General features: G+C 38.7%; 1 protein-coding gene across 8 annotated transcripts in view; it reads left to right on the top strand.

Moving 5' to 3' along the window:
• The window catches only part of LOC105470866 (tumor protein p63), a 275,494-nt gene that overhangs the window by 90,226 nt on the left and 172,819 nt on the right, over positions 1 to 12,449 (top strand). The window contains exon 1 of one of the 8 annotated variants that reach the window (XM_011723140.3): positions 5,150 to 10,682. The exons of the other annotated variants lie outside the window; for them this stretch is intronic. The gene's annotated coding sequence lies outside the window, so the exon portion shown is untranslated. Of the gene's footprint in view, positions 1 to 5,149; positions 10,683 to 12,449 lie in introns of those variants that run through there. 8 annotated transcript variants of the gene reach the window in all.

The following is a 12,449-nucleotide window of genomic DNA, read 5'->3' as shown; positions in this document are numbered from 1 at the left end:
CACCAGTTAGAATGGCGATCATTCAAAAGTCAGGAAACAACAGGTGCTGGAGAGGATGTGGAGAAATAGGAACACTTTTACACTGTTGGTGGGATTGTAAACTAGTTCAACCATTATGGAAAACGGTATGGCGATTCCTCAAGGATCTAGGGCCCATCCACTTTTTATGATCTTATACCAGCTGGATCCTTATATTGATGTATGTGCCTTGTATGGGCTTGAGAATATGAGGAAGAGATAGGTAGATGGATGGAACTTCCATGATAGGAAGTTGTTAGGTTGGTTTGGTGGATGGACAAAGGAAGAGCAAAAGTATGAAGGAGAAAAGTGGAAGAAGTGTGGAGGCCACTTCAAGAAAAGTAGTAGCTAAATCATAGGCAGGACTTGAGTCAACTTTCTTCTGGAAAGTTTCATTACTGAGTCTGGAGAAGGAAAACACAGAATGATTAAAATTGATGTGCATTTATTGAGCACATACCTTGCACAAACACTGCAATGGGCACCATGGTAGACACTGAGATACAATAATGCATTTCCCTGTCCTCAGTTACCAGGATGGGAAACAGACAGGTAAACAACTAACTACTGCACAAGGTAGAATTCAGTCACAGAGGTCAGTTTGTCACAGAAGTATGGAAGAAGACATTTTTATTGGAGAGGAATAAGAAACTTTTCTGAAATATTCTGAGGTAAGAAGTGAAGACCAGCTAGGTTATTAATAAGTCTTAGTCCGCTAGGACTGCTGTAACAAAATACCATAAACTGGGTAACTTATAAACCACAGAAATTCTCATGGTCCTGGAGACTGGAAAGTCTTAGATCAAGGCACCAGCGGATTCCATGTCTGATGAGCACCAGGTTCTTCATAGGTGGCACTTTCTTGTTTCGTCCTCCCATGGTGGAAGGGGCACACAGCAGCTCCTTGGGGCCTCTTTTACAAGAGCACTAATCCCATTCATGAGGAGAGGCAGTAATGATTTAACCACCTCCTCAAAACCCCACCTGTTACTAGCATTACCTTGGGGGTTAGGTTTCAACATATAGATTTGGTGGGGTGAGGCAATTATTCAGATCACAGCAATAAGAAGACAAATATGGAAAGGTGTTTCAGATTGAAAGTAAGCAAAGAGAAAGGTTATAAAATGTGAGGTCTATTTCAGAAATGAAGATAGGGATATGAATTATGTCTTATTATGAGATGAGTTTAAGGTCAGATAATTAGGCATCTTCAAAACCATGCCATTGAGTTTGGGCTTCAATCTTGATAGGCAGCCATGGAAAATATCTGAGCTGTGAAGTGACATGGGGACATCTGTTTTTAGACTCAGGGGTGCTGGGAAATTCCACTATTGCCATATTTTAAACCTCTAAGAAAGAGCTAGGTTTGCCTGGGAATTCTCCCAGACTACCATAGCGTAGAGAGAGAGGTCAAGATTGGAATTCCTGATTATTTGGCTTATAGTCGGATAGATTGAGATGCAAAAACCTCAAAATAGGCTTTATGGCCGCTTCATCTCCATTTGTACCCGTGCCTTTGGGCTTTTATAGCACTCTATTTATTCTGTGTATTTCTGACACTTAACACACTGCCTGGCAAGTAACTGTACTCAGTAAATGTTTATTGAATGAATGAACAAACTACTAACTTGTCTCAACAATGGGGAAGAGCCCAATTATCAGAGCTTGAGTAAACAATCTACACATGAGAATCCGGTTTTGAGCTGACAGAAAACTAGCCTTTGATACCATCCTGTGGTCCTTGAGTTTTTGGATAAATAGTTCATTTTCCTGAGCTGAGTTCTTTTCATTTGAAATGAGTTCATCTTATTCCAGACATTTAGGGAGTAATCTCAAATGTACCTCATCTCCAATGAACTGATACAGTTTTGACTTCAAAAAGTCAAGCTTCACATCTCCCAAATTTATTTGATTTTTGAATTTTGAAAAGATTAGAGACTGAAGCCTGCATAAAATAACAAAAGTATCCAAGAAAGTATTATATGTACCACAGTTCAATTAAATTACAAGTGCAAGTCTAATCCAATTGTTAAACTTCTTATATTAAGTGTATATTTTGTGAATAACTTTATACTCCTTTTCATAATTATAATTGATGCTTTTATAACTTTTATAATTGAATATTATTTCAATAAATAAATCCTTACGAATATAATAAAATGAGTAGCAAATCCATTTCTAAGTCTGAGAGGCTTTGCAAATCACTAATTAGAAAATATATGATCAAGTGAAAAATGTGTTTGTCCAGTATGGAAAGAGTGATTAGAACCTGGTCCTCATTCTCTCCAAAGTATGTTTTTAATAGTTTCTGTTTATCCTTAATACATCTGAAACCTAAACAAAGTTGGGTTTCCAACTCTCCATTTTGTATGTGGTATTCACAGATACTCCGTGCCATATGATTATCTGTAGATGAATTAAAGACACCACGTAAGTGGAAATGTGTGTGTGAAGAAAGGCATCACAGGACCCTCATAAGGTGGACTTTGGGAAAGGTACTATTAAACTTCTAAGTGTTCTACCTTCAAGTTCTATTATTCTCTGACATGACATTTGGGAAAGTGGTCATGTTCCCAGTGTTCCTGGAGCTCTACTTGTCCTGAAAGCTTACAGAGACATTTACAAAGAGATTAGGTTTTAGCAATCATTCCAGAAATGATCCCGTCACATAGTGTAGGCTCATTGTCTAAGAATAGAATATAACAGAGAATAATGCAAAAATATCAATATCGAAGGATAAGTACAGAATAAAAATCCTGTTTTGACAGAGGTTTGTTAAAGTGTATGTTTGTACACCAATTATGTGGAAATTTTGAGAAGTTTCTTTTCTGTCCATCCTAGTAATGTTTGAGTGACTTGGTTGTGACTTAGAGGTCTCCTTTTCAAGATTGTATCTCTCAATGATATATACCACAGTTTCTGATAGGTTTTCCTTGGGCGGAGATTATCCTTACATCTTTTCAAAATTCTCTCAAATATGAGAGGCCTGGTTTCTTGGGAGGGAGTACTGAAGAAGGGCATACATAAATGACAAAGAGTTAATTCAGCTTGCTTCTCAGAGTTAGTCATTGTACATACACACATACAGACATACATGTACATATACATATAAAAGGCATCTCTTTTTTTAAAGTTCTGTCTAAAAGCCAAAATAGAACAAAAATCCAAAAACTCAACAATTCTCCTACCCAACCAGGGAAGCACTGAGAGAGAAACAGTGCTGCATGTTCAGCAAACTATTTTACTTTCTTCTTGGACGTAGTTAGCTGTATTTTTCCAGCCTCCCTTAAAGTTAGGCATGGGCATGTGACTTGGTCCTAACTAGTGCAATACAGGCAGGGGAGCTTCATGCTACTTCCAGATGTGGCCCTAAAATTACCATCTGACCTTTCACTCGCCCTCGTTTCTTCCCTTTCCCCTCCCTTCTCCTCTCCTCTCTTTGTCATAGGCTGAGTAGAGGGGACCCAGAGGAAGTCTTTGAGGCCCTACAGGACAGCTAAGCCACTAGATGGAAGGATGCTAGACCTCTTAGTCACCCCAAGTAGGAAAGCCACACAAGAGAGCTGCCGGAAGGGAAATGTCCGTATAAGATTTTGTGTGAGAAGTCTGATTATAGCATTTGTTTTGAAATTATGGCATTTGTTTTTTCCTGTGGTTATCTTCTAATCTAAAATAAGAAGCATTGAGGGTATGTTCTGATCACTCAGGAGAAGATAAAGTATAACGTCCAGATTTGATCTCTCTAAGAATGTGCTACCTTTGCTATTCTAGGGAATATTCCTTGATAAACATTAAAACCTATTAGGTATATACATTTCAGCAAAAGATGATTGTAATTACAAACTGACATTGATGGTAAATTACTTTATACCCTTGATAAGGTCACGGGTTGTGAGTCTGAAACCGTCTCTGGGTTTGGGGTATAGCCACCATGGTATGTAAATCTGATGCTAAAAATTGGAGCAGCTAGTCATGTGAAGAATTTGGATACTGTACATAAACCACAATGAATCTTATTGTGGAATAGTAAAGATTTATCACTGTATAAATTTCTGTGCCCTGATTTGCTTTGTTTGTTTTTCTTTTGTTAGAAAATCAAGAGACCATGAAATTGTTTGAGAAATAATTCTAAGTCTACGTGAGCACTGAGGCTTCAGGAACTGAACCATGCTCCTCTGTGTACATCCCTTGGCTCATTATTCTCAGAGGGATGTGGATTTCACTTTCGACCACTTTAGCTTAGAATAGTGATAACCATTACCTACCATTTATTCAGTACTCACTACGCACTGTACTAAAAACTTTATATACATCTCATTTACGCATACAGTGATATGACACATTAAATATTTTTATTCCTGTTCCCCATATGAGGAAACTGAGGCTTAGAAAGTTTAAGCAACTTGTTTCAAGTCAAACATCTGTAATGTAGCAAAACCACATTTCCAAAATTCATGTTCCTAATCAGTGCTTAATGCATCTGTTACTGACCTTTGTATTCTTTATCTATAATTGTATTAGATACCTCCCTTTTAAATATAATGCCCAATTTTATAAAATATATTTTATTTACTCTTTTCTTGAGTGAGATCAAACCCCAGGGAATGGCATATTTCTTCAGGGCCATTTTATTTTAATGAATTTACATCATAAAATTGGTTTAGATTCTTAGTCACTGGACTTTGGGTACATTGTGGAAAGAATGTCATAATTTGTGTGTTTAATTTCATTTTTTGAAAACCCTGGAAATGCCACTTCCATGATCCCTTCCCTTTTAAAGAGAGAGAATTTGCCAATCTTCTTTCTCACTCTTAGAAAAGGAACTTTTCAGTTTTCACATCAGTAAAAACACTGGAGATGCAAGAAATCCATAGTTCTTACTCTGAAAGGACTGCAAAATTTTGTGATAGTCTGAATTTTACAGCCCAACATTTTTAAAGGAACCAAAATAAACTAACAGTTCTCTCAATTGCATTCTTTTTCCCCTTTGGCACTAGTCTATCTTATCTGAATTTTTTTCAGTTCGTCTACTTCATGATAAGCACTTTTCTTCTCTGCAGAAGAGCTATCAGAATCTCTTAGTATCTTTTTTTTTGTTTTTTTTTTTGTTTTTTTAGACGGAGTCTTGCTCTGTCTCACCCAGGCTGGAGTGCAGTGGTGCAATCTCGGCTCATTGCAGCCTCCACCTCCTGGGTTCAAGAGATTCTCCTGTCTTAGCCTCCCAAGTACCTGGGACTACAGGCGAGTGCCACCACACCCAGCTAATTTTGTATTTTCGGTAGAGATGGGGTTTCACCATGTTGACCAGGCTGGTCTAGAACTCCTAACCTCAGGTGATCCACCCGCCTTGGCCTCCCACAGTGCTGGGATTACAGGAGTGAGTCACTGCACCCAGCCTCTTAGTATCTTTAGATCTAATTCACACTATCAATTGCAACAACTGAAACATCAACATACACGTGTACAAACTAAACAAATATGTACACACACACACACTCACACAGAGTGTTTGCTGTCCTAAGGCTAGTCCCATGTTTCAACATCTCTGAAATTAAAGTTATTACCACTATTTAATAACCTTTCCAACATGCAAACACATACTTCATCTGGATCAATCACAGATAATTTCATAATAAATAATGTACTAAATATAATCTTTCACACTGATCAAGTGTGAAATTGTATTTCACACTTGATCTTTCACACTGATCAATTGAGAGAGTGTGTCATATAACTTTTGACAAACACAATAACTTTGAATAATAAAGTTTGCTTAATAGCTAAGATGTGGGAAGCTGACTGCTTTCAGAAGCATCTGGATGGAATGAGAAGTGAGAACAGCTATACTGTTTTCATATAGTTATACTGAATTTGAATTTCTTTAAACTCAATACACTAAAAATATGACCTCAGGAGTCTGTAGGTCACAGATAAAATCTGAAATTAGGATAGTAGACATCCTGATTAAATGAAGTTGGTCTCATTAACCAAAAGTAATCATGCTTGTTCAGTCCCTAAGCTGCTTAATGCTTCTGTAAAATCTGGGTGTTAGGCTTGAGGATATCTTTTCTGCACTGCATAAGCCCTTTCCTTTAAAACAGTTTTCTTTGTGTTCTTTTTTTCTTTTAGCTTGAAATTGGACCCAGCCTCCAAAAGTCAGTCTTTACCCTGAGCTTAGATAGGGAAGACACAGAGTTAGTAGTAACAGGGAATATATTAAACGCAAGGGATAGAATTAAATAATGTGTTAATGTGGAAAAATGAGAAAGCTTGCTATATAATCTACTATTTCTGTCAGACTCCAAGAATCTAAAATGGAAAATTATTCAAGAAAGGTAACAACATAAGAGAATGTGCTGATGGAGAAAATTCTATATTGGAAAAACAGAAACTAATGCCAATCTTTAAACAGGGTAAACTACAAGGATATATTACAAGCATCTACAAGGGATGGATTTTGATTACCAAGTGTCTGGAGAAAACTCCTAGGGACAACTTTGCAGTGACCAGAAACCCATGATTGAATAAGGGGACACATGTTCCTGGGATAGGAGTGATCTTGTGTTTATTTTGGAATGAATTATTTAAAGGGAAAAATTAACCTGACGTATTAGTTTGTTTTCACAATGCTATAAAGGACTACCTGAGACTGGGTAATTTATAAACAAAAGAGGTTTAATTGACTCAGAGTTTCACATGACCGGGAAGGCCTCAGGAAACTTACAATCGTGACAGAAGGCAAAGGGGAAGCAAGGCGTGTTTTGCATGGTGGCAAGAGAGGGGAACTACCAAACACTTTTAAACCATCAGATCTTGTGAGAAGTCACTCATTATTATGAGAATGGCATGGGGGAAACCATCACGGTGATCCAATCGCCTCCCACCAGGTCCCTCCCCTGACATGTGGGGATGAGATTTGGGTGGGGGCAGAGAGCCAAACCATATCACCTAAGAATACTGCATAAATAACATTTAGCAGGCTAAGTGTAAAGACCTTTATCACATCACTTAAAAAGTCAATGTTTACTAAAGAAGATAGTCATAGTGTTAAAGAAACATGTAAACATATAATATTGTTCAGTTAGCAAACTAACATAAGTGATTCAGTTTTCCCTGGGGGCAGAGAACCTATACCTGTAAGATGGGATTGTCATTTTAGGGGAAGGTGGAAAAAGATGGAAATCACTTTTGAGGTTTACTTTGAATCATTTATCTAAAACAAACAAACAAACAAGCAAAAAAAAGGTAGCAGATACTTTTGGAGAGGGGTCTATTTAACAGAAATAAGAATATAAAGAATATAAGAAGAATATAAAGAATATTTCAGAATATGAATGTCTCTAGCTCTATGTGAGGAGCTCCGACATCTCTCAGACATAACTGAATGAAAAAGCACAGATTTCTCAGTTGCCATAATTGAAGTGTAGGGTAAGAGGAAAATAGCAGCAAGAACAAAACTCATAGATGCAGACAAGGACAAAAGTCATAGATGCATGAAGGAAAAACCCGCCCACAGAAAAACGCTGTTCTCAGTTGGTTTGGTGGAAGTGAGAGAACTTGTTCTTTGGGAAGTCAGGCAGCTCCTAGCAATCACAACTTTCTTTTGCACGTACTCATAGATCATTTATTTTCAAACGAATCTACAGCCTTTTTTGAAAACACTCAAACTTGTCCTCAGTTATAAGCTTCCTAATCTGTGCTTGCAGAGTCCATGATGCCAGCTGGTTCTCCCTTGATTATGTGCCCATATTCACTCTTTCCTACGTACTCTTTTCGCATCCGATTTACCAGAGATCTGTTTATTCCTCCAGATTTCTTTTGTTCTACCTGACCAATCAACACATCTAGTCCCTCCATTTTATGGCATGATTGTGCCATAAAATGTTATCTTTGACTCTATACCAGCAAAGTTTTTCTGTAAAAAAATCAGATTGAATGTTTTCAACTTTGCAGGCCATGCGGTCTCTGTCACAGTTACTCAACTCTGCCGTCGCAGGTTGAAAGCAGTCATAGACTATACCTAAACAAATGAGCGTGGCTTACAAACGCTGCAAAAACAGATGAGAGTAATTTTGTGTGTAGCAGTCTGTAGATCCTTGTTTCAGAGAGTCTTTCTTGAGCCAGATTTTCTTCATGAGCCCTTTTCTTTGGAATTATGCTCCTCTTTTTCTCCATGAACTTTAAAAAACAAATTTCTTTCTTGAAACGTAGATGAAGCTTGGGTTTGTCCTCTAAGCAGTACTGCATTTGAGAAGCACTGAACAATCACATAAAACTTAAAAGGATTCTTATTCATTTAATCTCATTTATTCTGTTTCTAAAAGGATATTAAAGAAGATCCAGTTCATAATCTTCAGTAGCACTTTCCATTGTTTTCTCTCCTGCCTTCACAAGTTACAATCTATTCATTTTTCCTCTGCCAAACCCTGTCTCAAATTCTTGCCCCCAGCAAGCTCAGCCCACAAGGTTTTCATTTTTTCCACGCCACCTCTATCTCAGAGCTCTTTGTTTTGTAGATAGACTAAAATATCATTGCTAAATTTGTTCATCTCTCTTCTCCCTCCATCATTCTCAGATACAAAAGTCAAAGAACCAGGCCGAGGAGGAAGAATCATTGAAGGGAAGACCAAGCTTGTGAATACTCCTGATTTTACATATTTATCTTGTTAAATATTATTTTTATTATCATTATTGGCTTAAGTATATTTCATTTACTTGTGAAAAAACTTCTTATACATTGTACATAGAATGCTCTCATTAGACATGGCCTTAGAGGTCATCCTGTCTCCAATACCTTTAGATAATGCATCTCTTACATTAAAGAAGACTGAATCCCAGCACTTTGGGAGGTTGAGGTGGGCAGATCACCTGAGGTTGAGGTCAGGAGTTTGAGACCAGCCTGACGAACATGGAGCAATCTCGTCTCTACTAAAAATACAAAATTAGCCGGTGTGATGGCACATGCCTGTAATCCCAGCTACTCAGAAGGCTGAGGCAGGATAATCACTTGAACCCAGGAGGTGAAGGTTGCAGTGAGCCAAGACTATGCCATTGCACTCTAGCCTGGGCAACAAGAGTGAAACTCCGTCTCAAAAAAAAAAAAAAAAAAAAGACGGGAGGCTAGCAGGGAGCAGATAGGGAGATAGGGAGAGACTCTGCTACATATTCATTATCCAGCATCTCCTAACAGACTCAGCCATCTCACACTAAGAGAAAGCAAACAAAGAGAAGGCTCCCAGCAGCCACACTGCAATCACACTGGAATTACCTTCTGTGCATCACTGGACAGCTGGAGGCATGAGGCCACAGGGCCTGTTCGTAAACAAGTCTCTCCCAACCGTGTCCATAAAGGCATTTGCCTGTAGGAGGTGATTGCCTTCCGATGAAGCGGCTATGAGAGGACACTGATGGGGAAGATCTTTGCAGAGATTTAGAGACCTGATCTGCAATTTGGGCAGAGAGTTTTTGGTGCAGTAGGAAGTTTGAAGAAGTCTTTGTAGCAGTAGTTATTGGTTTACAGTGGACCATCTTTACCAGGAGTCGTAAATAGATTTTCTCAGACGAATTGCCTGTCGTCAGCTGAATGTTGAAAGAACTAGGGCTACTTGTGTAACAGAGGAACAATAGGTTGTGGGCCTTAAAATAATAGAATAATAAAGTAGGAAGGATGCTTAGTGATTTTCTAGTGTTTTCTAGCAATACAATAACCTTCTATTCCACATGGGGAAAATGAAAACTAGAGAGAAAAAGGGATTCCCCCGTAGTTACCTGGCTAGTTAGAGCAGACAGTGAAAAATATATGGATCTTTCTATCAAGTGCTTTTTTTTTTTTTTTCTGCATTGCCAGTTGTGATTGGAAATATTAACTGGGTGGCAAGACACAACAAGAAGCCTTGGGTTGCTCTGCTAAGGTGGGTGGCAGGAAGGTATAATGATCCATCTTGCTTTGGAGGTTCAGCTAGAACTTTGTTTCATAAAGGGACCTCTTCAAACCACCTGGGAGGCTCTTGCTTGTTTCACATGCCCAGACTCACCTCCCTGGGCGTGAGGAGGATCCAGCTGCCCAGGTGATTTTGATTTGCTTATCCTCTCCACTTGAGACTCCTTAAGTCTAGACAGCAATGGTCCTGAACCTCAACAAGCATTACAATGTCTTGTGGAATTTCTAGACTTTTAAGTAATATTCCAGCTCAGATTTAAGTCTGGGAAGTTCTGATTTAATTGGACTGGGGTAGGGCCCGGGCATCTGTATTTTAAGCATCCCATGTGTTCTAATGTGTAGCCAGCTTTGAGAAATACAGGGCTAAAGGAAACCTGAAGGTTTAAGCCTGGAATTAAACAACAGCAAGAAAGTAGGAAAGGAGGAAGGATGGATTGGAGAGATGTTGCTGAGGATGACTTAGGTCAGAAGAGTGTCATTGCTCAAGAGGAGAGTAGGAAAGGAGAGACAAGAAACTGGTGAGCCTCCCTGGGAGAGTAATGAGGTTCAAACAGGCTCAGGTGGAAGCACTCTGGGAGCCAGATTAAACAAAGACAGCAGGGCTTGGGAAGAATTCTGTGAAGACGCTGTTCTACCCTCTCTAGACTGAAGTACATTTGGTTTCCTCAGCACAAAGGAATGACAGAGGACAAATAACTCAGCAGGAAGTGTTTGGAATCGGCAGGTAAGAAAAAATAATAAGGGAGCAGCCTTAGAAGGATGAGTGCGTCTTTAGTGTCAGCAATCCTTGGGCTGTAGTTCATCAGATAACAAGGTCAGAAGTCTCCTGTAAAATGCACGATAGTATCTTTGGACCAGAGGGCCTTAGAGCTCATGGGAATCAACCCCATCACTTCACAGAGGAGGAACTGGAATCCCAAACAGGGGCAGGGACTTGCCCAAGATCCCAGCCAGTGAACGCATTGGGCCTGTAAGGCAGGGCTCTGAACTCTGTTCACTCCTAGGAAAGTCCACACAGTGTGATAGTTAAGAACTACTCGAAGCACAGAAAGCTCATGTACCTTCCCCAAAGTTATACACCTAGTAAATGTGGGTGTGTATAAAGCACCAACTTTATCATGTTTTGTTGGGAGGATTAAATATTCATAAGGCATTTGGAACAATGCCTAGCATGCAGTATGTGTTATAATTATTACATCACACTATTTTGTTCAAGTATTAAAGTCACATCATAGTGAATAAGACTGATGTCTATTTGAGGAAAGATATTTAGAGAAAATGCAGACTTATTAAGGTGCTCTGTCTTTAATAAAAACTCTAAACAGATTAGAATTTAGGTGAATACTAAAGCCATGTGTTTTCAAGTACAGTTTGTTTAAAGTGCAGATTTGTAAGCCTCAGTCCAGATCATTTGAAACAATCTCTTGGAGGTAGGGACAGGGAACTGGCATTTTCCAAATGTACTCCCAAGTATTTCTGTTGAACTGTGAAGTGTAACACCTACGGCTCCTTACTGGGGAAGTGGAGTAACCTTCTAAGGGAGAGTCGAGACCTTTTTCTCCTTCGGTGATATAGGTACTGTATTCTCCTTCTCACCGCTACAGATATGGAAATTGAAGGTTAGAGAAGTGGCATAGCTCGCCGAAAGTTATTAATCTTGTAAATGGCAGACTAGGGACTCTGAAGCCGTATCCTTAAAAACCCAGAGTTACCATTCTCCCAGTTACCTTGTGAGTTTGAGCATTTTTCTTATCTTTTAAATGGGATCATATTGGTATCTAATTCAAGGGATGTTGTGAAAATTAAACAATGTCTGTCAGGCATATTGCAGATACCTTGCTCACGGAAACAATCAAATGATAGCTGCTGATTCTGTTATTGATGTTAGCATTGTTACTTGTCCTTTTCAAATACTTCATTCAACAAACGTTTGTTAAACACCTGCTCTGTGCCATATCCTGTGCTAATGTGTGAACCCACAAAGGCCAGAAACTACAATGTGGTTATTCTCTCCATGAACCAACCAGCCAGGTAGAAACTGTAAATAAAAATCTGTACCATAGACAAAATGTAATCCTGATCAGGGAGGAACAAAATGTGCCCTAATGATTTAGTAAAAACAAAATTTATCTACCAGGTGTCTTTAAGAAATACATTATTCTGGGTGGGTGAGTTTTCTGTAATAGTTGAACATACACTTATTAGATAGCATTTTATGTTTCTTTTTGTATTGGAAGGTAGGTATTTCTGAATATAATACATACTTTTTAAGCCAAAAATAGTGTGCACCCTCAGGATTACCATTGGGAACCTTATTTATCGGGTTGTGTTATCACACCAAAGTCCTCAGGGGTTTTTGCAAGTACTTTTTTGTTCTTGTGCCTGGCTTTCAGATTTTTTTTCTTTTTTTTTTTTTGGTCTCATTGTTGCAAATATCCACTTCACTCCTCACAGAGGTCATTGCAATATACCAGAAAGAATAAAGACTTAG

The sequence above is a fragment of the Macaca nemestrina genome, chromosome 2 (genome assembly GCF_043159975.1).
Source record: "Macaca nemestrina isolate mMacNem1 chromosome 2, mMacNem.hap1, whole genome shotgun sequence".
NCBI lineage: Eukaryota > Metazoa > Chordata > Mammalia > Primates > Cercopithecidae > Macaca > Macaca nemestrina.
This window is presented reverse-complemented; position numbering and strand designations above follow the sequence as displayed.